Here is a 26441-nt window from a genome sequence, read left to right as displayed (position 1 = left end):
TCCTCCTCTCTCCCTCTCCTCCTCCTCCTCTCTCTCCCTCCCTCCTCCTCCTCCTCTCCTCCTCCTCCTCTCTCCTCTCCTCCTCTCTCTCCTCCTCCTCCTCTCTCCTCCTCCTCCTCCTCTCTCCCCTCCTCCTCCTCTCCTCCTCCTCCTCCTCCTCCTCCTCTCTCCTCCTCCTCCTCTCTCCTCCTCTCCTCCTCCTCTCTCCTCCTCCTCCTCTCTCCTCCTCCTTCTCCTCCTCCTCCTCTCCTCCTCCTCTCTCCTCCTCCTCCTCCTCCTCCTCTCCTCCTCCTCCTCCTTCTCCTCTCCTCCTCCTCCTCCTCCTCCTCCTCCTCCTCCTCCTCCTCCTCCTCCTCCTCCTCCTCCTCCTCCTCCTCCTTCTCCTCCTCCTCCTCCTCTCTCCTCCTCCTCCTCCTCCTCCTCCTCCTCCTCCTCCTCCTCCTCCTCCTCCTCCTCTCTCCTCCTCCTCCTCCTCCTCCTCCTCCTCCTCCCCTCCTCCCTCCTCCTCCTCCTCCTCCTCCTCCTCCTCCTCCCTCTCCTCCTCCTCCTCCTCCTCTTCCTCCTCCTCCTCCTCCTCTCCCCCCATCCTCGGGGCCCACCTCCCTGACTGTGCCCTTGGCCAGTGTGGGCTCTCTTCCCCCATCACAGCTGTTTCCATCTCTTACCACACTGCCATCCACAGCCCCTCACTAACCCTCCACAGTTTCCCCTCCCGCGTGAGGGCCCTGGTTTCCATCCACTGTGACAGGAGCCCTAGGGACAGCCTCTCTCCTCCAGCAACTCACACAGGCCCGTTCCCATGGTTACCAGCACGTCCTCTCCCCAGGAGCGCCGGCTGAACCCAGGCTCTCCCTCCTCCCACCCAGACCCTTCCTGCGATTTCCTATCAAATCAGATGTGAGAGGCCCGGCCCAAGGCCTCTACTGGGAGGACGGACACAGGCAACAGGCAACAAGAGTTCAACACGGAGCTGCAGCTTCCCTGGGGCAGAGCTGCTCATCCTGAAGTGCTTCCTGTGAGTAAATAGGAGCGTGCTTCAGGACTCCATGGGCAGGGAGGCTCTAGCTGGTCTTCCAGCAGCTTCTATTGGCAGTAGAGAGAGGTCACTTCTTCTAGAAAGGTCTGGAAACTCCCTACTGCTCGGTCTGACTCCTGAGAGTACAGAATTCATTTTCACATATCCAGATTACAAAAATCAGCTTGATTTGTGCCTCCTACTTTTCCACCTCAAGTTCTTCATGATAATGTATGCTAATGAGATATGTGAGATGATTCAAGAATTTACTGGAAAAGACGGAACAATACACCTTCCAGGCTATATCATAGGTCAAGAGCTACTCAGGCTGGATCCGGGTTCCTCTGCTGCAGGTGCTGGGAGGAGGGCAGGGCGGGATGTCAGGTTTCCCTGGCCAGAGGCCCCATCCCACGGCTGGCCGTCCTTGCTGATCCCACGTCCTTGCTGATCCCACCAACTCTGAGGCCACCAATCTCACTTGAAACACAATCGCCCCTGTGAAGCTCTGGAGCTTCTAGAATGGACAGTTTTCCAGGATTCATCCTGCAGCCGAGCGCCCCACAGCTGACGGTTCTGCGCACCGCCCACCTGTGCGGCCAGACCGTTGCCACGCTCCGTGGAAACCAGCCCACAGCGTGAGGGAGGCAATGGCACCGCAACCCAAAGCTCCCAGTCCTGAGGACACAGACGGGAGCTGGCCGCGTATCCGTAAGGTGCCACGTGCGTTCACGAAAAAGAGCCACCGACGCTTTCCGGTGCTGCTTGTGCTGCCCCTGACCAGCCCCTCTGGAGCCGTCCCGGAGGGGCCCTCGCCCCTATCTAACAACTCACAAGGGCCGGGTGCTGCCGGCAGCCTCTGCAAGCCAGGTTTGCAATGGAGCCGACGGCAGAGCAGAGCCATTGCTCACAAGGTCACACCCAAGGCCCTGAGCAATACTGGGTGAAGCATCTCGGGCTGAGCACTGCCACAGAGAGCAGCACGGGAGGCAGCCTCTCCTGGCCTCCTCTCCTGGGCCTCCTCCCCACGCCTCACCTTGCTTTCCCCTAATGATTCGCCCGAGGAGCTCACCGAGTCTTTGCTCACCGAGGGCCGGCCGGCCTCAGTATCCATCTCCGTCCTCCCACCTGGTTTTTCTCCTGGTGCTCTCTTACGTTTAGTGCCTTGATCCCACGGAGCAGACACACAGAAACGGCAGGTTTCGCGCGGCCCGTGTTACAGTGTCTGAATGGAGTGCCCCCTGCAGCCGTTGCCCTGCCGCTGGACGGCTCTCCCATCCTCCCCCCGATTGAGGACAGGCAGACACACGGCCTCCTCTGCCGGTCTGCTCTCAAGGGCTCCGGCCTCCCCCGAAGGCCTCGCAGACAGAGGCCGCTGCACGCCTCACCCAGCCACGCCTACGGGGTCCCCCCTGCACGCTCGGTGCCCCGAGTCACCGGTGTCAGAGACGCCCGTCTCCTGCCCCGAGCCGGGACCCCCACACGCCTCTCCCCTCGCGTCCCTGTGGCGAGCTCCTTCAAGGTTGTATCAGATGTCTCTCGGAATCTCCAACCAAATGAAATACGTCCACCACCACCAGTGACGTAACCCTGCCCCTGCCCTGCCCACACCTCTGACACCCATGTCCTACCGTAACACCCACATTGACCCCATAGGGTCTCTGTGTGAAGATAACAGTGTGACCCACGTACAGCAGAGAGGGCTCTGACAAAGCCCACAAGGAAGTAGAGACAAGGAGCAAGTCGAGAGAGGCTCGCCCAGGTGCAGACCCCAGCGTGGAGGGCATTGTGGGAGGACGGGAGTCCACCCCAGTGTGGACCCCAGAGTGGAGGGCATTGTGGGAGGACGGGAGTCCACCCAGTGTGGACCCCAGCGTGGAGGGCATTGTGGGAGGACAGGAGTCCACCCCAGTGTGGACCCCAATGTTGGGGGCACTGTGGGAGGACGGGAGTCCACCCCAGTGTGGACCCCAATGTTGGGGGCACTGTGGGAGGGCGGGAGTCCATCCCGGTGTGGACCCCAGCGTGGAGGGCCACGTGGGAGGGTGGGAATCCATTCTGGACCCTGGTCCTGCCTCGCGGTGGGCAGAGCAGTCTCTGGACACTTTTGCCTCGGCTCTTCTCACTGTACACGATTGAGCCCATCACAGCAGCGGTCTGCAGGTCCAGGCAGGTGGACACCGGGCCGGTCTACACCTGCCTTCTGTGTTGTGACCCACCCATGGTTATGGGTGGGCTGCCTGACCATCAGAGTGGCCCGTCCTGAAATCCCAAAGTGAACAAACTCCTAACGCCTAAATTGTCCTTGATTTTTACCCTCTTCACCTGATTTTTAATTTTATTGCAAAGAACGCAAATACTAGAGCCAAGTACCCCCTTGACGCCTTGAAAACCACACCCCCAGTGTTCCTCTCTGCTTGCTGCCCTTGCAGTCCCTGGGAGGTTTTAACACGCCACACCCGACAGATTGACCAGCTCCAGGAGTGGGGTCCAGCCGCTCCCCAAGGGGCCCTGCTGCGGCTCAGGGGAGGAGTCCACGCCGGCCGACACTGTAGAAATGGCTTTGGGAGCCCAGGCGGGGCTCCCCCGCCTCCCGTCCGGCTGCAAGGGTTGCTGTGGCATTCTTTACATCTGCAGAGCACATCCTCACAGAAAATGTGGAGTAATTAAACCCAGACGCATGGGCTATTTAGCAACGGAGCTGCTGTCTGTTCCACAGAGCCTGCGTAATTCTTCTTAAGGACGGGGTGTTAACCGCAGACATGGTGCTTAAAGAGAAGTAATGAAACTGTATCAGTCCTTAATTATTTTAGTCATGGAACACAGGAATGTTTTCAATAAATAAAATCTATAGAAATTATGCAAAAAAAAAAACATGTTTCTGTCAGCAATTCCGCTATCCTCAGCCTTACCTTTCCACGTGACCAAATTGCTCGTTTCCTTGCCTTCCTTCTCTCTCTGAATCCCACAGTGGCAACGTGGGAGGAAGGGGCCATTTGCAGCATTAGCCATGTCTACCGGGGCCAGCATGCTACGATTGCTCTGCCCACACCTCAGACTCGCTTCCTGTGGTCACCAGAGGTGAGAGGTAGGCCTGGCCGTGGCTGGCCAGCCTTCACTCCCGCTCCGCCCTCGCCCCCCCACCTCCGCCTGCTAGGAGCTGGGGGTTGCAGGTACTCAGCCCACATCCGGCCTGCAGGTGATCTCTGTGTATCGATTCAGCACCTCACAGCTAAGCTGAATTTGCTTATTCGTGTGTGTGTGTGTGCGTGCGTGCACGCACGCCTGTGTGTATGATCTTTAGAATTATCTATGCATCACCCGTAAACAGAGACAGTTTCACTTCCTTCTCTCTAGTGTGGACAGCTCACGTATTCCCCGCGTCCCTGCTCCGGACAGAGCTCCAGTGCCCTGTGGAGTAATGGCGCTGGGCCCCTCCGGCGGTCCCCACGGTGAAGAAGTGGCCTTCCGCATCCTGTCACTGAGTGCCCGTCTTTATATGTAAGATGGGTTTCTTTTGTTTCATTGCCCGTGTCATTATTAAGAGCTGCTGAATGTCGTCGACTGCTTTGTTTGGCACCCGTTGAGACCACCCTGTGGACGTCCCTCCCTCCTGTGCGACGGCAGTGTCTTTCCTTAGCGGATCGTCGTGGGTGAGCCACTCGTGCGCTCTATTGGTTACGAGGTGCCATCCTTCCAGATGCGGCAGGGATTTCCGGTGCTAGCACGACACTCCGGGTTTTGCACGACACTCGGAACGTGGGATGTCGGTTCATAGATTCATTTCCTCGGGGTACCCTTATCGGCCACACTGTCGGTAATGCCTCAGAGAGGCCAGTAGGAACTGTTCTAGGAACGTCTGGTGTAAACCCTGGAGCTTCCCAGCCCAGCACTGTCCTTCGTTGGGAAGTGGGTTTTGTGGGTTTGTTTTGGCCAGTCCTGGGGCTTGAACTCGGGGCCTGAGCACTGTCCCTGGCTTCCTTTTGCTCAAGGCTAGCGCTCTGCCACTGGAGCCACAGCGCCACTCTGGCTTTCTCTGTGTATGTGGTACTGAGGAATCGAACCCAGGGCTTCATGCACGCTAGGCAAGCGCTCTTACCGCCGAGCCACCTTCCCAGCCCCTGGGAAGTGTTCTTCATAACTGATTGCATCTCCTCAATGGTTACACATCCGTCAGGCTTCCTCCCTCCCGCCCCAGCCTGGGCAGGGCGCGCGTTTCCGGGAGTCTGTCCATTTCACCCCAGCTCCCCGGGGTGTTGGCGTTCTCTTGTTCGTAATTATTCTCTTGTTCATAATTACGCTCTTGTTCAAATTATTGCTCTCATAATTATTCCTGTTACTATATGCTTGAAAGCATCAAATAATCATTATTAATAAATTATCAGTATACGTAATAAAATAGTACCTTTCACAAGTATTAATCAGTTTGATCACTTATTTTAACCCTTTATCTGCCACGAGTGCCTCAGTGCTTCTCTTGGGGGATGATTTGGCCCCACTCCGTAGATGCGCTTCCTTTGAAGCCTCTTGGCCCTCGCCGCACTGACGCATGGGTGGGATTCACGCGTGGACGGAGGCTTGTGTCGTGGATGCTGAGCCTCAGTGTGTTCAAGCCCACACCCACGCTCATGACTTGCACTGTGCCATGGAGAGAGGGGGGTGGCGGGGGGCACAGCACATTGTGGGCGCAATTCCGAGGAGCCGTGGGCGTCTAGAGGGAACCCCGTGTCACTCCTGTCTACCTCCCTGTGCCATGCTGTCACGGGCTCAAAGCAGGGGCGTGGCTGGCCGTGCAAGGCACCGCCGCCTCTTTGCTTGCGCTCCGAGCTGTCAGTGATGAACTGCGTCCTCTGAGTGGCCGTGCGCCCCTCTGGGTCTCTGCCCCAATGGGACAGTGCCTAGCCTGCCCCCACCCTCCCTGCCGTCCCCTCGGCCCTGGCATTGAGGGGAGAACGAACCCCAGCACCCTCCTTCCCAACAGGGTGAGGCAGGTTTGCAGATTCACGTGACCCTTTCAGCTGTGGCAGTTGAATTCTTTTTGTGAATTCTTAGCATGAATTAGTCACACACGTGCATTCCAATGCACAGGCTCGGGAGCCACAAGAAATCAGACCGTAGATACATAAATGTGTCCTCTGGGTTAGAGGTTTCATTAGAAGCAGAAACCATGGCCTTGAAGCCTGAGCGCCTCTGTCCACCCTTGGTGCTCAGGGCCGTGGACCCGACGTCCTCAGAGCGGGAGGGGGGTCCTCTCGGGTCCTCCGTCCCTGTCTCTTTGCTAACTTCTTTGGTCCTCTTCATGCACGTGTTGCTGGGTCAGGGGGCAATCTGGCACACACACCCCCCACCCCGGGCAGGCAGACCCCACAGGGGAGGGCAATGAGCATCAGGCTCCCGTTGTTTGCTTTTACTACGCGAGTCTGTGTTCCCTCCTCCGTGGGCTTTGCGGCATTCCTCTCCCCCTTGGATCGCAGGTGCAGACGGAGGCTGGCAGCCGGCCTTGCGTGCTTCTACAGCATCTCTGTAACTACCAAATGAGCCTGTGTGTGCAGGGGGCCCCTGCGGCCCCCCGAGGGCGAGCCAGGACGCGGCTCCTGGCCCGCTCCCCGTCCCGACCAGCAGAGCGCACCGAGAGCTCCGCGTGAGCCGGCCTCGCGTAAAGCCGGAGCTCTCCAGAACTCAGGAAACGGCCACGCACAGCAGCCTGTGAAGAGAATCAAACCTCCTGAAACACGGGAGCCGGGCACCAGTGACGCGGAGGCCGCCGGGGGCCGGGCGGGGCCCACGGCACGCTCCACGCCGAGCAAACGCGTTGCTGCGATTCGCGTGTTTCTCGCGGGGTCTCTAGGCTCCTGCTGACCTCTGACTTTAGAAATACGCAAGGCCAGTTACTGTCGCTGGAAATTGCACCCGTTTTGGACCTTCTCACGGGTCCTATTTGAGAGTCTCTTGCCTCCTGCCTAATGAACCCCCGCATTTGGCACCTGCTGAGCAGCTGGCCCTCGGCTGGTGGGGGGGTAGAAGGGCTGAATGCAGAGTCTGGCGTCGTGGGCACCCCCTCCTGGCACCCCTTAAGACCAAAGTGACGAGGAACTGTCGGAAGGAGGGACTGGCGTCCAGGCCATCCCTGTGATGCCTGACGGGCCTCCCACCGGTGCCGTCTGGAGGCTCTCCTGCTGCGGGGACATGGAGCCTGCTCTCCAGGGCCGGCAGCCTGGTGCTTCCTCGGGGTTGGCTGTTACGGACGCGAGAGTGGCCTAACATTGCCAGTGGGACCTCCCTGTCCCAGCCCGGCCTGGGAGCAGCCCTCCAAGAGAGACGGCTCCCTGGCTTGTGCCACAAAGAAAACGTCACCTTTACCTGTGGTTATCGGAATCACTTTCCTCCACCGAGCTATTTGTGATCTGGCATGCACGTAGAATCCTGATGGCCAAGAGACTTCATGATCCAGAGTGAAGAGAAATGCTAGATGGGAGCCCCCAGAAATGTCGGGTATTGTGTGTACTGTAGGCACTGTATGTATTGTATGTATCATATCGTCCGCACTGTAGCGGCAAACCCTGTGCTCCCATTCACAAGGTGGGCTCTGGGAGTCAGGCCTGCTGGAATGTTCCTCCTGAGGGCTGGGGCTCCCAGGGCAGGGAGGCCAGACTGACCCAGCCCAAAGCCTGTCCACTCCACTCCGCTGGGCAAGAGCAAGGTGAGCAGAGACCCTTGCGGCACTGTACTGGAGAGACAGAACGCCGGATGCTTCCAAATGTTTGCATTTTGGATCTACTCTACATGTTTTATTTTTTAAAATTGTGTGGCATAAATCAGTTACGTCCTTAGAAGGTATATGAAAATGTAATAAAAATATAGTTATTTTGGAAAATTGTTTAGTAGAAATAAATAGAAAGTAAGCTGAACACAGGTGACTCACGCCTGTAATCCTAGCTGCTCAGGAGCTGCAATCCGAGGATCATGATTCAAAGCCAGGCAGGAAGGTCCACAAGACTCTTATCTCCAGTTAACCACCCAAAAGCCAGAAGTAGAGCTGTAGTTCACGTGGTTGAACATTAGCCTTGATCAAAAAAGCTCAGGAACCAAGGTCCTGAGTTCAAGCTCCAGGACTGCTCACCCCGCTCCCCCAAAAAAAGAAAGGGAAATTATGACTGAAGAAGAACATATAGGATGTTTCAACATCTCCACTTGACTTGGTACCAAAGCTAGGCAAGAAAGGCCTGGCTGAACCTGGGTGATTCCCTCCCTCCACCCCTATCCCCCAGAAATGACAGCTTCCCTCATCCCAGGACTTGTACCCCCAAACACACACACACCCTCAAAGCCACAAGCACACATACACTTACACCAAACACATGCACCAGATGCATACACACACAGAGACCTGTACACACACAAAACTGCATCTAGATACACACGTAAACATACCATGTGTATCCACCTACCTACACAACGCATTCAAGTATAGCGCTCATGCACACAATCACAGATACATACCACACATATACACATGCACGTGCACAACACAGTCACATTTCCACACCCATACAGCACTCACATGGAACACACACAGAAACATGACCACATATGCGTAAACTGCACACCTCACACACACCACACCTATGAACACACATAGCACACACGTGCACACAAACCACACACACATTCACACACTCATGGTGTCTTAGGCAATTACAGCAGAAACAATTCAAGGTCAAACATGCAGCCTTTGCTCTAACCCAGAAACCAACAGGGCCTCGCTGTCAGCAGAAGGCCCTCTAATTTGACATTTGGAAATGGCTCCTCGAGCTGCATCTGAAGAGCCTTCTCAGGCGGAGCTGCTCCAATGGCACGTCGTCGGGGGGCATGCACATTTGAGAGGGAAGGAAAAGGAAACACGAACGTGGCGATCGCGACCTCAAAACACAAAGGTCGTGTAGTCCTCCAGCTTGCCTCTGCTCCTTCGCCATCCCCCCCCCGCCCCCCGTTTCCTCCACTCCTGTCACGATAAGGCCTTGCTGAACACACCGCTGCGTGGGCCCCGGGCCCCCCGGCTCCAGCGACGGCAGGGCAGCCTCGTCATGCGCTGGGCTAGTAGGCCATGCAGCAGCCCCTTCGTGGGCCCTGGCGGAGCATCCCGTGGCGTCACGCGGGACGTGGTCCCGAGGGCCACCCGAAAGCCGGGCCCTGCGGGGTGAGAAAGCCCCGCCCCAGCGGCCTGTGTGCCGAGGCCTGTGGTGTGCAGAGGCTTGCGTGCACAGGGCCGAGCACAGACGGGGGCGGGGCCGGCGGCTTTTGAGAAGGGCTGAAAGACACCAGACCACTCACGAAACGAGCCCCTGCTCTCCTTGAAGTTTCCAGAAATCCCTTTAGTGGAGTACAAAGTGTTTCACTTCTTAGCAAAGGATAAAAGGCACCAAGCACAGAGCCTGCTGCCGTGCGTGGACTGAGGTCTCCCTAGGGATGGCATCGGCCAGCAGGGTGATGTCTGGGATCAGGGGAGGCCTGGGGACTACTGGACTGCTTTGGGCACTGGCGTGGTCGGGTTCTGGCGTGGCTGGGGTACTGGCATGGTTTGGGCATTGGCATGGTTGGGGTACTGGCATGGTTTGGTCACTGGCGTGGTTGGGGTACCAGCATGGTTTGGGCACTGGTGTGGTTGGGGTACTGGCATGGTTTGGGCACTGGTGTGGTTGGGGTGCCAGTGTGGTTTGGGCACTGGCATGGTTGGAGTACTGGCGTAGTTGGAGTACTGGCATGGTTGGGTACTGGCATGGTTGGAGTACTGGCATGGTTGGAGTACTGGCATGGTTGGGGCACTGGCGTAGTTGGAGTATTGGTGTGGTTGGGGTACTGGCATGGTTTGGGCACTGGCGTGGTTGGGGTACTGGCATGGTTTGGGCACTGGCGTGGTTGGGGTACTGGCATGGTTTGGGCACTGGTGTGGTTGGGGTGCCAGTATGGTTTGGGTACTGGCATGGTTGGAGTACCGGCATGGTTTGGGCACTGGCGTGGTTGGGGCACTGGCGTGGTTGGGGCACTGGCGTGGTTGGGGTGCCAGTGTGGTTTGGGCAGTGGCAGGGTCGGGGGTACCGGGCAGTCTGGGCCCCCCCAGAGGACTGAGCAGTCCTGAGCCCAGCCCCACCCCAGCACTTGGTTGGTGACTTTGACTGGACTCCTCCCTCCCAGCCTCGTCTCCCCGCTGGCTCCCAAACAGCACTGCAGGTAAACAGCGTCCCGCCCAGGATCTGCAATGAGGACGAAGCTAACCGCCCCCCGCTCGTGCTCTCCTGTGGTGCACCCCGCCTCCCCGGTGCCGGGAGGCCAGGTGGGCAGGTGGGTGGCCGGGCCCCCCGGCGGGGCCAGACCCCGGGCCGCTGGCGGCAGAACCAAAGCGTCTGGGCTACATGTGAATAATTAAAAGCTTCTCATTTGTGCACAAGATGAGTCAGAATGGTGAGATGCAGGATTACTGCCTTGCGACAAACACAGACAAGTGCAGTGGCGTGAAAAAATAACGGAAGCATCTGCACGCTCGGGGGCTTCGTTCGGTGCGCAAGTGGCATTTCCCTGCTGGGTTTCCGAGATTGAAGGCGCCTTTCTCTCCAAGGGCTGCCGGGTCGTTTCTTTCGTCTTCTGGTTGCGTCTCCTCAGACGCCGGGAGGGCCCCACAGACTCCCAGGGGATGGGCCGGCCGAACAGACTTCACACGCTGGCAAGCTCAGAGAAGCCCACCCTGTCTGTCTTCTCCACGTTCCCTCTCCCCGAGACCAGCCGCCCTTCACTGGGCTGCCGAGGTCTCTCCTCCTCCGGGGGGCTCTGTCCCTGCCCACCGGCGAGGCCGGCCCTGCCGTCACTGTTGAGGACAGCTTTGATTCCTCACGGCGCTCTGGGGGTCGTGCCCGGTCCCAGCCAGCCCTGGCTTGTGACCAGGGCGCACAGACGCCAGGCGTAGCAGGGCTGCCCTGTCCCGGGAGGCCCGCCGGAGGGCTGGCGGCCTTGCGCCTGGGCGGGCAGGGCCAGCAGCCTCCCAGCTCCTCAGCCCAACGCATTTGCAGCACAGGCTTATCTCTGTGGTCACCCCTCAGGTCAGTTGGGGTGTAGGGGTCATGTGCACACAGGGCATTGTCTCTCAGAGTACAGGGGGCTGTGTGCACACAGGGTGTCAACTCTTGGGGCACAGGGGGGCTATGTGCACACAGGGTGTCACCTCTCGGGGTGCAGGGGCTGTGTGCACACAGGGTGTCAACTCTCGGGCTACATGGGGGCTGTGTGCACACAGGGTGTCACCTCTCAGGGTACATGGGGGCTTTGTGCACACAGAGTGTCAACTCTCGGGGTGCAGGGGCTGTGTGCACACAGGGTGTCAACTCTCGGGGTACAGGGGGGCTGTGTGCACACAGGGTGTCTTCTCTCAGGGTTCAGAAGCTGTGTGAACACAGTGTCTTCTCTTAAGGTGCAGGGGCTGTGTGCACACAGGGTGTCAACTCTCGGGGTACAGGGGGCTGTGTGCACACAGGGTGTCAACTCTCGGGGTACAGGGGGCTGTGTGCATGCAGGGGCATCGTCTCTGTGACTGCCCCTCAGGTCAGAGTGCCTTTTTACATCCATGGTGGGAAGCAGGACCCTTCTGCTAACCTGGAACGCTTCTTACTTTCATTACAAACCGTCATGTTTAAAGTATCAGAAATATAGTGCCTTTGATACTAAGGAGAAGGGGGGGGGTTCCCCTAACACCGTCAAGTCTGCATTCCTGAAGTGGCTCCCCTGTAATTCCTGGGTGGAGGGTCTGACGTGGAGAGCTGAGGTGCTGGTGCAGGAGACACCAGGCTGGAACCCCACCTTCCCTGCTCCTTAGCCAGAGGGCAGAGGGTGGCTCTGGTCCCCTGCGGGGGCGGGGGGGGGGAGGGGAGCAGCCCCAGCCTGGCCTGCACACACACACACACACACACACACACACACACACACGCGCGCGCGCGCGCACTGCAGCAGCAGCAGGGCCTGGCCAGCGCCTGTCGAGGTGGCCCCTTCGCCTGTGCTGCATCAGCTCAGCCTCCTCCTAGGCAGCCTGACACACGTTCATACCAGGACCTTGGGCCAGGTCCTCTCTGGACCAGCAGTGGCCAGCACCCATCGACCCATTGGCTCGGTGTGGGGTGTGCCCGGCCCTCTGGGCCCCGCTCGACGTGGGCTGCCCCCCCCTCCCGGTGCCCCCACCCCAGGGCTGTCTCTCTCTTGCTTGTCCGTGTGGGTTAAGATGGGATTTCCGGCCCGGTGGGTGCTCCACTGGTTCTGAACAGTCAACTGTTCAAAGCGAGGATGTCTTTCATAACCGCCGCGAGCCTCTGGCTGCCGAGTGTCACGCCGGCTTTGAGGCAGCCTCCCGTGTCCAGAGCCCTCCGCTTGGAGCAAAGTGCTCTTCGTTTGATCAGCCTGGGCTGAGTTAGGCATGAAAAGGTATTTAGACGCCCCCCCCCCCCCCGCAGTCTGCTCGGATCTGAGCCACGCCACAGGCCACAGGGCTTCGAAGCTCTGCCTTGACATTGTCAAAGGAAAGGGAGGCTAGAGAGAGCGGGGAAGTGTCGCGTAGCTATTGAGTTTCCAAGTCGCCAGGGGTGGCACGGGGTGCTGCTGAGCGAGGAGGAGCGCGGGCGGGGGGGGGGGGGCTCACGGGGGAGGAGGGAGGCGGCTCACGGCCACGCAGGGCTCCAGAGCTCGGGGCTGGGGTGGGATAGGGCGGGAAGAGGAGTCAAGCTTGGAGACGGGAGGAGCAGCTTCACCCCTGGACATGGAGAGTTCTGCAGGGGTGCCGCGTGCCCTGGTTTGCTTTCAGAGCCGTCCTGGGCTCCAGGGCCTGTGTCGGGGCGAGCCTCCCGGCGGTGTGGGGCGCCTTCACTGGTGGGCAGGCCGGGGCTGGGGGGGCTGGGGGGGGCAGTGCAGCAGGAGGATCTTCTGGCTGCACACGCGGGCGGGGGGGCAGGGGGGCTGAGGATGCTCTCTGGGGTCTGGTCTGGAAGTCCTGAGGGTGGGGACGCAGTCCCAGGGGTGGGGAAAGGACAGGGACATCCTTCTGGAGGCTCCGCGTCGTGCGCGGTGGTGGCACTGAGCCCGGTGCAGGCACGAAGCCCCCTCGCACGAGAAGGGTGTGCTGAGAGGGTAACGGGGAGCGTGGGCTGCACTCGCCGTGGGCTGGGAGCACCGGGGGTCCACCTTGGGGTGTCAGTAACTGCACCGAGGGGCCGGGCTCCGGGGGTGCGGGCCTACGATCCGAGCCCGAGGAGCGCAAGTGGAAGCCAGCTCAGGCAGGAAACCCATGCCACGCTCATCTCAGGGTAACCACCCCAAAGCCAAAAATGGAGCTGTGGCTCAGGTGGTAGAGCATGAGCCTTGGGCGCAGGCGCCCAGGGACGGGGCCCCGGCCCTGAGTTCAAGCCCCAGGGCCAGTACCAAGTACAAATAACAACCAAAAACAACAACCCTGGTGCTCACACAGATGAACAAGAGACTGATAACTCCGCGTTACGTCTAATTTTAAAAGCAATAACACACCGTGGCCAGAGTGCTGTTTTACCATTTGCAATGCCCAGCATGCCATCAAAACTCACAACAACGTGAAAAATAAACAACAGTAAGAAAGAACCAAATGGCCACCGTCAGGACGTAAACCAGACAAACGTTAAAGCGGCCATCCTAAAGGCATCTGAGCATTTTAAAGGCGCACACGCTCCCAGGAGCGGACGGTGAGCCTCTCCGGAGGGGCGGGGGGGGGGGGGGGCGGGAGATTATTTACCAGGACAGCGTAGATGTTTTGATCGGGTAAAATGAAGAGCTTACTGGACAGATTTGACAGCAGGCTGGAGACTGCACGAGGGAAAAGTGGCGCGCGTGAAGAGACATGACAGAAGCAGTGAAGCACTCTGAAAAACAGAGAAGAGTTGTGCATTTCCTGTGTGTGTGATGGCCACCCTCACTGCATGCCGGCACGCCTGGGGGGGGGGGGGACGGGTGAGCCCACAGCTCGGGAATCCCTGAGAGCCCCAGACGGAACTCGGAGTCTTCATCCTGTTCCCAGTCCCTGCCTCCCTCCCCTCGCCCCTCCCTCCCTCCCTCCCTCCTCCACACAAGGCCCCCCCTCTGGTGACTCATAGGTGGGCAGAGGCGTGCCCTTGGGAGAGGGGCCCGGCGAGCCGCACCCTGCACCCCGTGGGCGCGGAGCTGGGTGGGCAGATGGCGGCCGTGCACACGGCCGTGTTTTGCTTAGAGTTGAGGCCAGCGTTGACACCAGGCATGGCTGCAAACAGATGTGTCCCCAAGCCAGTGGTTTTCCAGAAGGACGGTGCTAACAGCCGGGCACCGCGGGGAGGCCTGGTGAGCCGGCCCACTCCCTTCCCGCTGGCGTCATTTGTAATATGTATTTTCATTTTGCTCCCGAGCAGAGCAAATAGATTTTCGTAAGTGAGTGACCTTGAGGATTAGTGGTGTTACTTGTGACTTAGTGAAGCAGTCAGTTGAAATATTGAAAATGTTTTCCTGACTCTGGCTGATTTCAGACGGTGGCAGAGACCCACGTGGGCTGATAAATAATAAAGATGGGGCCCGCGAGGCTGGGCAGGTGAGGAGCCCCGGCCCCGGCCCCGGCCCCTGCTCCACAGAGGCTTGCCGGGTGGGTAGCCCTCCACCCGTGCTGCTCCTCCTGCCTCAGTGTGCTCCGGGGTGACACAGGCCTCGGGGGCTCCACCCGTGAGGGCCACGGGGATTTCAGTTCTGCAGCGCAGGTTGCAGCCCAGCTGTCTGCCTTCAGGAGGCAGCCCAAGGCCCTGACACAGGGAGAGCCGCCGGCTGCGGGTCTGCTTTCTTCCCTGCCCCTCTCCCTTGGAGTTTAAAAACTAGAAAGACAATTGTTGGCAATGGCATGTTAACTGTTCAGAGTGGTTTACGTGTCACACACCCGGGACTTCAGTGAACCTCCCCCACCCCACTCCCCATCACCCCTCTTCAACACCCCCTGCATTATCCAGCAGTGGTCAGTGATCCCCCTCCCCACCTGCACCCCCATTCCCCACCCCAGATCATCCATCAGAAGTCAGTGAAGCCCCTGCACCCCATCCCCAACCCAGATCATCCAACAGAAGTCAGTGACCCCTGCACCCCATCCCCACCCCAGATCATCCAACAGAAGTCAGTGACCCCTGCACCCCATCCCCACCCCGGATCATCCATCAGAAGTCAGTGACCCCCCTGCACCCCATCCCCACTCCAGATCATCCAACAGCAGTCAGTGAGCCCCCTGCACCCCATCCCCACCCAGATCATCCAACAGAAGTCAGTGACCCCCCTGCACCCCATCCCCACCCAGATCATCCAACAGAAGTCAGTGACCCCCCTGCACCCCATCCCCACCCCAGATCATCCAACAGAAGTCAGTGACCCCCCTGCACCCCATCCCCACCCCAGATCATCCAACAGAAGTCAGTGACCCCCCTGCACCCCATCCCCACCCAGATCATCCAACAGAAGTCAGTGACCCCTGCACCCCATCCCCACCCCAGATCATCCATCAGAAGTCAGTGACCCCCCTGCACCCCATCCCCACTCCAGATCATCCAACAGCAGTCAGTGAGCCCCCTGCACCCCATCCCCACCCAGATCATCCAACAGAAGTCAGTGACCCCTGCACCCCATCCCCACCCCAGATCATCCAACAGAAGTCAGTGACCCCCCTGCACCCCATCCCCACCCCAGATCATCCAACAGAAGTCAGTGAGCTCCCTGCACCCCATCCCCACCCCAGATCATCCAACAGAAGTCAGTGACCCCTGCACCCCCATTCCCCACCCCAGATCATCCATCAGAAGTCAGTGACCCCCCTGCACCCCATCCCCACTCCAGATCATCCAACAGCAGTCAGTGAGCCCCTGCACCCCCACAGTGTGCACACGAGCCTCCTGTACCCCCACAGCTTGGAGGAGGTTTTCTGTGGGCACAGGACTTCCTCCCTCTTCCTGAAGATGAATAGAAAGCCCTCCCATTTCCTCCCATCCCCTCTTCAGATCCCTTTCTTCCACTCCTTATGAGTTCCTACGTTGATGGGTTAATATACAGATAGCATTGTCATCGTGACCGTATGCTGCACAGGGCGTTCTAGAATCCACACAGCTTCACCTCCTACGGCATCTGTGAGCGCGCCTTTCCACGCGAGGACCACGGGCGAAGCCCAGGGTTCGCGTTGTCCCCCGCCTCCCTTTCATTTGACTTCTACTGAGAGTTGGTGTCTTTCCCTCTACAATCAAGCTCTTGAACTCGTCCGATCCTGTCTCCCTTTGATTATTTGCTTGTCTGTCTCTTTGTGCACTAGAGATGGAACGCGGGGCCTCCAGCTCGACCGCAAGTGCTCGTCCACTTGAACCACTCTGCTGACTTTTTCTGTCAGTTTGTCTCACACGGACCTGGTCTGGGTTGGCCTGGGACCTGGTCGTCCGTCCCTTCCGCTGGAGTAGCGGGCATTGTGGGTGTGTACCCCCATGCCTGGGCCCTGTCATTCATGCCTGTGCACATTTATTACCTAATACCTACCCCTTCCTTAAGTACATTTGCAAGCTATCTTCCTTTGAGTCTTTTAAGGGCATGCACCTGCCTCGCATCCGCATAGAAGCAGCTGTGCCCTTCGGCCCCCGAGGGACGTGGGGTCACCTCTCAGTTTCTCCTTGTGAAGTCTCACTGTCAGGGTTTCCAAAGTATTCTGTAGTTTCCATTTCTATTTCTTTCTTAAGCTAAGATCATTAAAGACAGTATTTCAGTGAGAATAGATTGGAGTGTTAACCCTGGCTATGAATTTCTAATTTCATTGGATTATGGGTAGAGACTTTTAGTTATATCATTACTGTGGAGACAAAAAAAAATGTCTTCTGTGAGGCTCAATGTCTGGTCCACTACATTTTGTGTCTACATTGACCACAGAGGCTAGCCAAACACCATCAAATCATCTTTAGTCACTAAGTTCTACGCCTTTCCCCGGGGCTCGGGAAACGCGTCCTGGGGTGGCTGTCCTGTCCTGAGCGTGTGGGAAGGCTCTCCCCCGGCGAGGTAGGGGCTGAGCCCTGCCCTCCTCCGTAGGAGCCGCGGAGCCCGCTTCACACAGCTCCGGCCTTAGCTGCCAGCAAGGACAGCAACCTGCAGGATTCAATTCTTTATCCATTCTTCTGGGTCAACTTCAACACCTTATTTCTTGACCTACCCAGTCATGATTTTAAGAAATTAATGTGATATAACCCTTTGTATTCTGCTTCAGTAAATAACCACAAAGTACATCATCTTAATACTAGTACCAGGAGCCTTTCTTTATTTCTGTCTGTACCTGATGTGTTTTCCTGTCCTTTCAATTTCTAACCTTTATGAACTGCCTTGTTTCAAATATATTTACATAAAAGAAAGTTAGATGAGAGGATCAGTTGGTTTTAGAAGGATAATTTTAGCCTACTTACATTTATTGTCATTACTGTTTGCATTTTTAATTCATCATCTTGTTTACATCTTCCGTTTCTCATACGTCTTTCCTATTTCTTTATTTACCTTTGCCATGTAGATCATAGTTTGCTTTGGCTTTATACTGTTGTAATTCAAAGAGTATGTTCAGCTTTAAGTTCTTCCAACTTTTCAAAAGCAGTGATGGCCCAGGGATCTGTGATCACTGACTTCTAGAGTGAGGCCGGCTCTTGCATCTGCCTGCAGCAGCCCAGCCGGGCTCTGTGTCTTCCCCACGTGGCCCCCTGGGCCTCCGCTAACAGGTGGACAGTGAGCAGCGTGTGAGGAGACACAGAACCAAGGCCACTGCACATCCGGGAGAACGGTTGGCTGCAGGTCTGGTGGCTTAGGGCCAAAGTTTTCAGCAATTGTGTGGATGAGCAGAGACAGCTGTTAATCCAGATGCCTTTAGCGCAAGCTTTCGTCAGAATTCACAGACATTTGCATTGGGAAAGCCAATTACATGAGACATGGGTGGAGAATCTTATTATTATGAGCTCCTAGCCCCGTGCTACCTGCTCACTCGAGTGTCTATAGATAACAGATACGAGGACAGATTTCCACTTCCCAACGCACCGGCGGAACTCGGCCTCCCTTCCTGTCGCTCTCGCCGAGCATAGCCGCTCACCTTGGTTCCGGCATGGAAAATTGCTAAAGATAAACACTGTATTTTAAATTACTCCAGACACCAGAAAGACTGGGAAAAAGTCATTTGAACAAATTGAAGACTGAAATGTTGATATTAGATATTAAATTAATGTAAGTGAGATTGAAACAAAATCTAATTAAAATAATTTGAAAAATGACTTGGAAATTGAAGCTGACATTGGCTTTTACCAGCCTGTCATGACTGCTACCACGTGGCTGAGCGGTGTGTTCACTGCAGATCCACAGGAGACTCAGATTAGGTCTCATTTGTTTACCCACTTACACACAAGCACCCACAGCGTGGACACTGGCAGGTGGACCTGTCAGTCGGGAGGAGAGACGTCTCCCGGAGTCGGCTGTCGAGGAGGAGGCACACCGGCTCCTCCACGAGACGTTTGAGAACTCAGGTTGGGAGCTGCCAAGCACCGAGGCTAACGCCACGGCCACTGGGGAGCTGTCTGCGGCCCAGGCGGGGCCATGGCCAGGATCAGGCCAGGACTCCAGCAGAGGAAGTGTGTGAGGATGGAGCTGCATGCGGGTGCAGTACTGAGCACTGAGCGAGTGGGCATGTGTGGTACACACGAGGCCTCCAGCCCCTCAGAACCTGGACGACGGTCTGAGGACCAGGCCCCACCCCTCCAGTGTCAGCTCTGAAGACCAGGCCCCACCCCTCCAGTGTCAGCTCTGAAGACCAGGCCCCACCCCTCCAGTGTCAGCTCCAGGACCTGTCCCCATCCTTCCAGTGTCAACTCCATGACATGGCCCCACCCCTGTAGTGTCAGCTCTGAAGACCAGGCCCCACCCCTCCAGTGTCAGCTCTGAAGACCAGGCCCCACCCCTCCAGTGTCAGCTCTGAAGACCAGGCCCCACCCCTGCAGTGTCAGCTCTGAAGACCAGGCCCCACCCCTCCAGTGTCAGCTCTGAAGACCAGGCCCCACCCCTCCAGTGTCAGCTCCATGACATGGCACCATCCCTCCAGTGTCAGCTCCAGGACCTGACCCCACCCCCCCTAGTGTCAGCTCCAGGACCAGGCCCCACCCCTCCAGTGTCAGCTCCAGGACCAGGCCCCATCCCTCCAGTGTCAGCTCCAGGACCAGGCCCCATCCCTCCAGTGTCAGCTCCAGGACCTGGCCCCTCCCCTCCAATGTCAACTCCATGACATGGCCCCACCCCTGCAGTGTCAGCTCTGAAGACCAGGCCCCACCCCTCCAGTGTCAGCTCCAGGACCTGACCCCACCCCCCCTAGTGTCAGCTCCAGGACCAGGCCCCACCCCTCCAGTGTCAGCTCCAGGACCAGGCCCCATCCCTCCAGTGTCAGCTCCAAGACCTGGCCCCTCCCCTCCAGTGGCCTCCAGTCCAGGTCCATGACATGGCCCCACCCCTCCAGTGTCAGGTCCATGACATGGCCCCACCCCTCCAGTGTCAGCTCCTTCTGTCTGCACAAAACTAACTAGAAGACAGCAATTTGATATGGGTATATTGGCCACAAAATGTGAACTCAAGTCCGAAGACAGCCTGACTTTCCCAGGTGAACTGGGTACAGTGAGAGCCCAGCTGACTTGCCTGGTCTTGGCCACCACCTGCTGAGCCCTTCCCGGAGGCCAGTCCACTTGGCTGCAAAGTGCTGTTCAGCCTGGCCCCTGCAGGGGCTGACCAGAGTTTGAGGAGCAATACTGAACACAGGGAGAGCAGCACCGCACCCAGGCCCCAGCCAAGAGTAGGCCCACCACCCACATAGGGAGCAGCCTACCCGGTAGCCTAGAGCCACTGCACATATATTGTGACCAGAGTTAGTGTCCTACAGAGCGGCCACTGCAGAGCCAGGGGCAGGGTGAACGTCTCCCAGAAAACTGCTCCCATCGGTTCACTGAAGAAGTAGATGGTACGACGAACCCTTATTCAGAGAGCAGTGCTTAATGGCGATCTATGAAGATACAGATACGACTCCGGCTTTTGTGTCACTGAGACCTAACGAGTATCCAAGAAAAGCAACCTGGAGAGGGGAAGATTGACTTGAGTCCCCATTCCCAGGGAGGTCTATCCATGAGGGGGGCAGGGTGGAACAAAATGACTCACGTGGTGGTGGCCAGAGAGCACAGAAGAGGGTCACAGGAAGAGGCTGGGGCAAGACAGTCCCCAGGGATGCCCTCAGTGCTATCGTTGGTAGAGTGCACCACCCAGGTCCCCCACTCCCGTCCCCCACTCCCTTCCTCCACTCCACAAGCCCTCGTGGTCCAAATCCACAAAGGGATCCATCTGTCCATCGGTCCCAGACCTCAGGATCTGATCGCACAGGCACCCAAAGACCTGTCTGTGCCTCACTAATCTATTGTCTGTCAATCCAGGCAAGTGGACAGACAAGAAAATCACCACAGATCCCTCAACTCTCATCAGCTACCTAGCAGTTATGGAAATCTCAGTGATCCCAAACTAAGAAAAAGCGGAGTCCAGGGACCTAACCAGACTACTGATGCGATTTTCATCCCGAGAGTGCTACCAAGCCAAGGCGAACTTCAATTTCACTGTTCATGGCCTTGGTGCTTCTGGAGAGTTGGAGGAAGAGCTAGGGCCTGCTTTGCGTGGCCAGGCAGATAGAGCTCTACCACCCCACGTGGGGACTCTAGCTACTTAACTCCGAATGACAGGCCACTGATAGGTAACCCCTGGACCCCCAATCTGGCTGTGGAGGAGTTGTCGCATGCCCCCGGGCCCCCAGTCTTGCCACGGGGAGTCGTCACATTCCTCTGGCCAACTGGGTGCAAGAAGAGAGTTCATCCTCTGGTATTAACCCGAGTCAGCCCCCACAAGACACAGGGTCCAGCCAAACCTGCCTGGTAGTCAGTAAGGCCTCAACGTAGAGCCAGGTGGAATGTCCCCAGTGGGCAGGATGTCTGGGCTCCTGGAAGGAAGAAGGGCAGCCCTCTCTGGGAATCCTCCCTCTCCTCTGCCCTGAAAGGACTCCTGTCGGTGAAATTCCAAGAAATAGGGAATCACCAACAGAAAATTCTAAAACATAGCCGGACTAAGGCACCGAAGTAAAGGCAGCCAGAAGAAATGGATGGCACAGAAGCCTCAGATGCCATCAGGCATACGACACAAACCTGTGTGCTTGGACGTTTTACAGGAATAGAAAGGGCATCCAGAGGCAGACAAAGATCTTAACGTGTCTCAACATTTTTTCAAAGTAGACTTAAAAAGAAAAGAAAGGTACTATAATGGAAATTTTCACTTGCGAGATGAAGAACTTAATGAACCCGACAGATAGGTCTAAAGAAATTCTCTAGAATGCATCCCATAGAGAGACTAAGAATTAAAGAGATTAAAATTTAACAGGAGAACCCCATTGCTCACTCCGGTAGCACATACATAAAACCTGTAACCATGTAGAGAAGATTAGCATGACCCCGTGCCAGGATGACATGCCAATTCATGAAGCGTCCCATATTTTAAGTGGAAGGAGGGTTGCCATCATCAAATTCAATGCATAGTCTACAAATTTAAGAAAATTGAGGGAAGGGGGGGATTGGGAGTGATGGGGAAAGATGATAAAAAGGGTGACATTGATCAAAATTCCTTGTTATTTATATACTACCTCGTTGAATGGCAACTCCTTTGTACAGTTAATTACAGAGAAAAATAAAAATGTAAAAAAAAAAACCACAAAACACCAAGAATCCTAGAAGACACCGCAAAGACTTTGCACACCTTAAATAGGAGTTGCAGGAGGAAATATATTCCATAGGTACTCCTTTGAAAATATGGCTGAAGTTTCTTAATCACTGATATAGGACACTTAACCCTCAAATTCCAGAAGTTTGTTGGAATGAAAAGAAAATCTCCATCTAGATTGCTGGTGGTGAAGCTGCAGAACATAAGGACACAGAGAATCTCAAAAGCACCTGGGAGAATAGACAAGGCGCCCAAAAGAAAGGCAGTTTGACTTCTCGCTGGTTTCTGGGGAGCAGAAATGAAAGCAGAAGAACTCCTCCATATTCCGAAGGGGTATATTCGCCAGCCAAGGATGGGATCAGTGCTAGCCCGTTTCCATGTGGCCTTGGCCAGGGCCTCAAAGCATCTTCATGCTGCAAGCAGGTGCAGAAGGGTCACAGAGAAGACAAGGAGCAGATTTGAGGGCCAGCCTGTCCTTCCACAACAACACACTGACATGGGAACCGAGCAGCCCACAAGAACTGCGTTGACCCGTCCCAAGAGCTTGTAGCCACCCACACTCACTGTCACACAGGGAACCCACACTTCACACACACACACACACACACACACACACACACACACACACACGGACCTTCAGGGACAGACCGTGGTCAAGCCACTATAGATCCCACGTGAAGCATTGATGGTGAGGACTAAGGAAGGACAAGGGTTCTGCAGAGATGCTTTCAGAAAATCAAGTCTCTATGGATCTTCATTTAGGCAATGTCATAGAGTTTATAACAGCAAAAGGAAACAATCCCATAAAGAAGATAGATGCAGAAGCAATGAGCAAAGAAAATATTGAATACATGAACATATCCAAGCAAGTAAGCTGTATGAAATAGTCACGTGTGATGAGACAAAAACAGAATAACGAGAAGCAGTACGTTGAGAGGGTACTGCAACCGGAGTTCACAATGCTGGGAAAGAGAGTGAAGGTATTTGCTAATAAAGGAGTTTGCTAAACACAATCACCAAAATCTCTGGACCTACAGCTTAAAAACAGAAACAGCATATAGGGTGCATACGTAACGACAATACAGGATGATAAGAATAAAGTTTATACACAATGGAATACTACATAGCGATTAGGAATGGTGAAATATTGTTGTTTGCAGGGAAATGGTCAGAACTCAAACAAATAATGTTGAGCGAGACAAGCCTAGAACACAGAAAACAAAGGGGCATGGTCTCCCTGATATATGACTGTTAACAAAGGGAGACGGAGAGACAGTAGAGACCAAGTCTGTGAATACTGTATATGTTCTTTTTTTTTTTTGGCCGGTCCTGGGGCTTGGACTCAGGGCCTGAGCATTGTCCCTGGCTTCTTTTTGCTCAAGGCTAGCATTCTGCCCCTTGAGCCACAGCGCCCCTTCTGGCCGTTTTCTGTATATGTGGTGCTGGGGAATCGAACCCAGGGCCTCATGTATACGAGGCAAGCTCTCTTGCCACTAGGCCATATCCCCAGCCCCGTGTATATGTTCTTGATACATTGTATATTGTATATATGTCTGTCTACCTGACCCAGACAAGGGATAGAAAAACAGGTCGTAAGATCACAAGAAATGTACACACTGCCCTACTATGTAACTGTACACTTTTTGCACAACACCTTGTAAAAAAATTTATGTTCAAGTAATAAACAAAAAAAAGAATAAAGTTTAACTATGTCATCAATCACAATAGATGAATAGAACAAAGGCTCTGATTAAATAGAGGCTTTCGGCCTGGAGTATAACCACGCCAAAGGACTTTGTCATCCGCTGTGGAGTACAAGTTGAGGATGGCCACACACAGGTGTTAGGGCGGCTGCCTAGGTGAGGGGGCTGAAGAGCTCCTGTGACTAGTGATGCTGCAGCCCTTGTCGTGTAACAGGACGCTGGACTCCCGCAGGGATGCTGGAGGAAACAGCCTGCTATGCCGGCAGCCATAGAAAAGCACAGTGGTACAGTTCTGTACAGTACCTTATGCTCGATAATAACAGCTATGCTACGGGCTTGTGTAGTTGCTATATTTCTTTTGTTTTTTGTTTGTTTGTTTGGGGTTTTTTGATATATTATTCTTAAATCATTATTTCAGAGTATTTCTACTTATAAGAAGGAAATTATTATAAAATTTATGGCATCTGGCACTGGCAGTGGCCTAGAGATCTTGTGTTTACTGCATCTCTTGACCATGTCAAATAAATGAAAAAGAGATAGAGGTTGGATGGATAGATGCATGCATGAATGTAAGATGGATAATGAATGGATTGGTGAATGAGTGAATGGTGGATGGGTGAATGAGTGGAGAATAGATGGATGAGGGATACTGGATGGACAGTAGATGAATGGAAGATAGATGAAGAATGGATGGATGGTGGATGAAGGTGGATGGATGATAGATGGACATGGATGGATGGGTAGATGGATAGATGATGGATGATGGACAATGGATAGAGGATCGATGGATGGAGGATGGATGGAGGATGGTTGAATGAATGGATGGAAGGATGGATGGATGGATGGAATGATGGATGGATGGATGGTAGACAATGGATGATGGATGGGTGGATGGACAATGGATGGGTGATGGATGGAAGGATGGATGATGGATATTAGATGGATGTATGGATGGGTGACAGATAAGGAGTGGATGAATGGATGATGGATAGATGGATGTATGGGTGGACAATGGATGAATGGATGAGGGGTAGACAATGGATGGAGGGTAGATGAAGGATGGATGGGTGGCCACACCATGCAGCTGATGTGCTGTCCAGATTCATTAAGTACACTCTATGAAGTTTTCATGACGATAAAAATCACTATTGATAATTTCTTAGAATATGTCCTATTGGGGTGTGTGTGTGTGTGTGTGTGTGTGTGTGTGTGTGTGTGTGTACATCTGTTGTCAGCCTAAAACAACGAGCAGATTCTATAGGAAAATGAGTTGATCGGGGTGCGGAGCAGTCTGAGGGCTTGTGTGTGACACGCGCAAGGTGATGGCAGGCAGTGTTGTCCCACTGAGAACGAACAGCTCACATGGGTTGTTTTGGAGCAGTCGCCCTGGCTGCACGGCGGGTAACAGTGGTAGCCCTGGTCCCGGGGTTGAAGGGAGCTTCCGGGCAGATGTCTGATGGAGATGTGTTTTGTAAGGCCGTGGTGGCCTTTGTGCGAGCTTGGGTTTCGCACTGGTTTTGTCATCGGGCACTTGGGTGTGAGGCCCCTGCCTTTAGAACCCCCCAGCTTGATGCACGGCTTTGTTGTTTGGGTTGACATTGGATACTAACAACTTTCACAAGGTGTACTCACACAGTATAAAAGAATGTCCAGGCAAACCGCGTTGGTCCCTTTGCCACTACTAAAATGTCCCATTACTAAAACCTCAAGAGGTAAACAAGCTCATCGTACAGATTTTAGAGGCTGAAAGTGCGAACAGGCACCGCTGGGTGAGGACCTCAGGCATCCATGACTCCTGGGGGAGCAGGAGAGGGAGAGAGAGAGAGAGAGAGAGAGAGAGAGAGAGAGAGAGAGAGTTTACCTGGCAAGGCAGGAAGCCAGAGAGCAGTTCAAGGCCCTGGCTTGCTCACTCGTAACAACCCTCTCCTGAGAACCAGCAAGGTCCCGGGAGAACTGCCTCAGTCCCTTCCCAGAGCAGCACCCTCAGGGACCTGGCACTGGGTCCCAGCCCTCGCAGATCTCACCACCTGTGGCCAGGCCTCCACCGCACGCAGCCCAAGTGACCAAGTGAGTTGTAATGTTCAGGAGGATGGTCAGGTGTGAAATCATGGGTGAAAACCACTGGTTCCTGGAAATGGAAACAAGAGGATTCTCTCCTTTAAAAAAAGAATCCCTTGCAATCCTGTGCTGAAAACTTTACTCACGGCTCAGAAGGCTGAGGGGGTGCCCCAGCCTGGCTACCTAATGACAGTCACTCTAAAAGAGGAGAGGGAAGGGGAGAGGGGAGGAAGAAGGGGGTTAGAAAGGGCAGCTTAAAAGTGGTAATCATGTGTAAAAGCACAAAGATACAAGGAATATATTTTAAATATGCATAATCCTATCGGAAAACTGTTTAACTTTATGGAAAGACCTAAATACCTGGAGAGATTGGCATGTTCATTTGTTGAGCTAATGGTGCTAATTTCCCCATAGCTCTAGATTCAATAAAACATTTATTAAAAATCCAAGCAGATACATATGTTGAGAGACAGATGTATATATGTGTGTATACATACATGCATAAATAGGTGATGGATGGGTGGATGGATGGACGCAGTGATAGGTAGTAGAAGGATAGGTAGGCAGATGATAGCCAAATGAAGTATGCATCATTGTATAGACAGAGGATAGACGATTACATAGGCACCTAGATAGGTGACGGGTAGACAGATGATTCGATAGATGTTAAGATACCAGAATAGGTAGATTCGATTAGCCGAATGGTGGATAGATGGCTAGACAGGTAGATCGGCAGTAGATAGATGATTAAGTAAGCTAGACGTATATATTTGACCAGCTGATTCTAATTGTGTAGCTGCCAAGGGCTGAGGTGGCCAAGCACCCAT

At 55.0% G+C, this 26441-nt stretch overlaps 1 protein-coding gene and 1 non-coding gene across 2 annotated transcripts in view; both read left to right on the top strand.

The window, feature by feature from the left end:
• Ptprn2 (protein tyrosine phosphatase receptor type N2) overlaps window positions 1–26441 on the top strand; it is a 455648-nt gene that overhangs the window by 197090 nt on the left and 232117 nt on the right.
• LOC125347406 lies at window positions 21528–21633 on the top strand. Its single transcript, XR_007210193.1, has one exon. It is a non-coding gene; the product is annotated as a U6 spliceosomal RNA (small nuclear RNA).

Source organism: Perognathus longimembris, chromosome 2, assembly GCF_023159225.1.
Source record: "Perognathus longimembris pacificus isolate PPM17 chromosome 2, ASM2315922v1, whole genome shotgun sequence".
Lineage (NCBI taxonomy): Eukaryota > Metazoa > Chordata > Mammalia > Rodentia > Heteromyidae > Perognathus > Perognathus longimembris.
The sequence above is the reverse complement of the archived record's forward strand: the minus strand, read 5'-3'. Positions and strand labels throughout refer to the sequence as shown.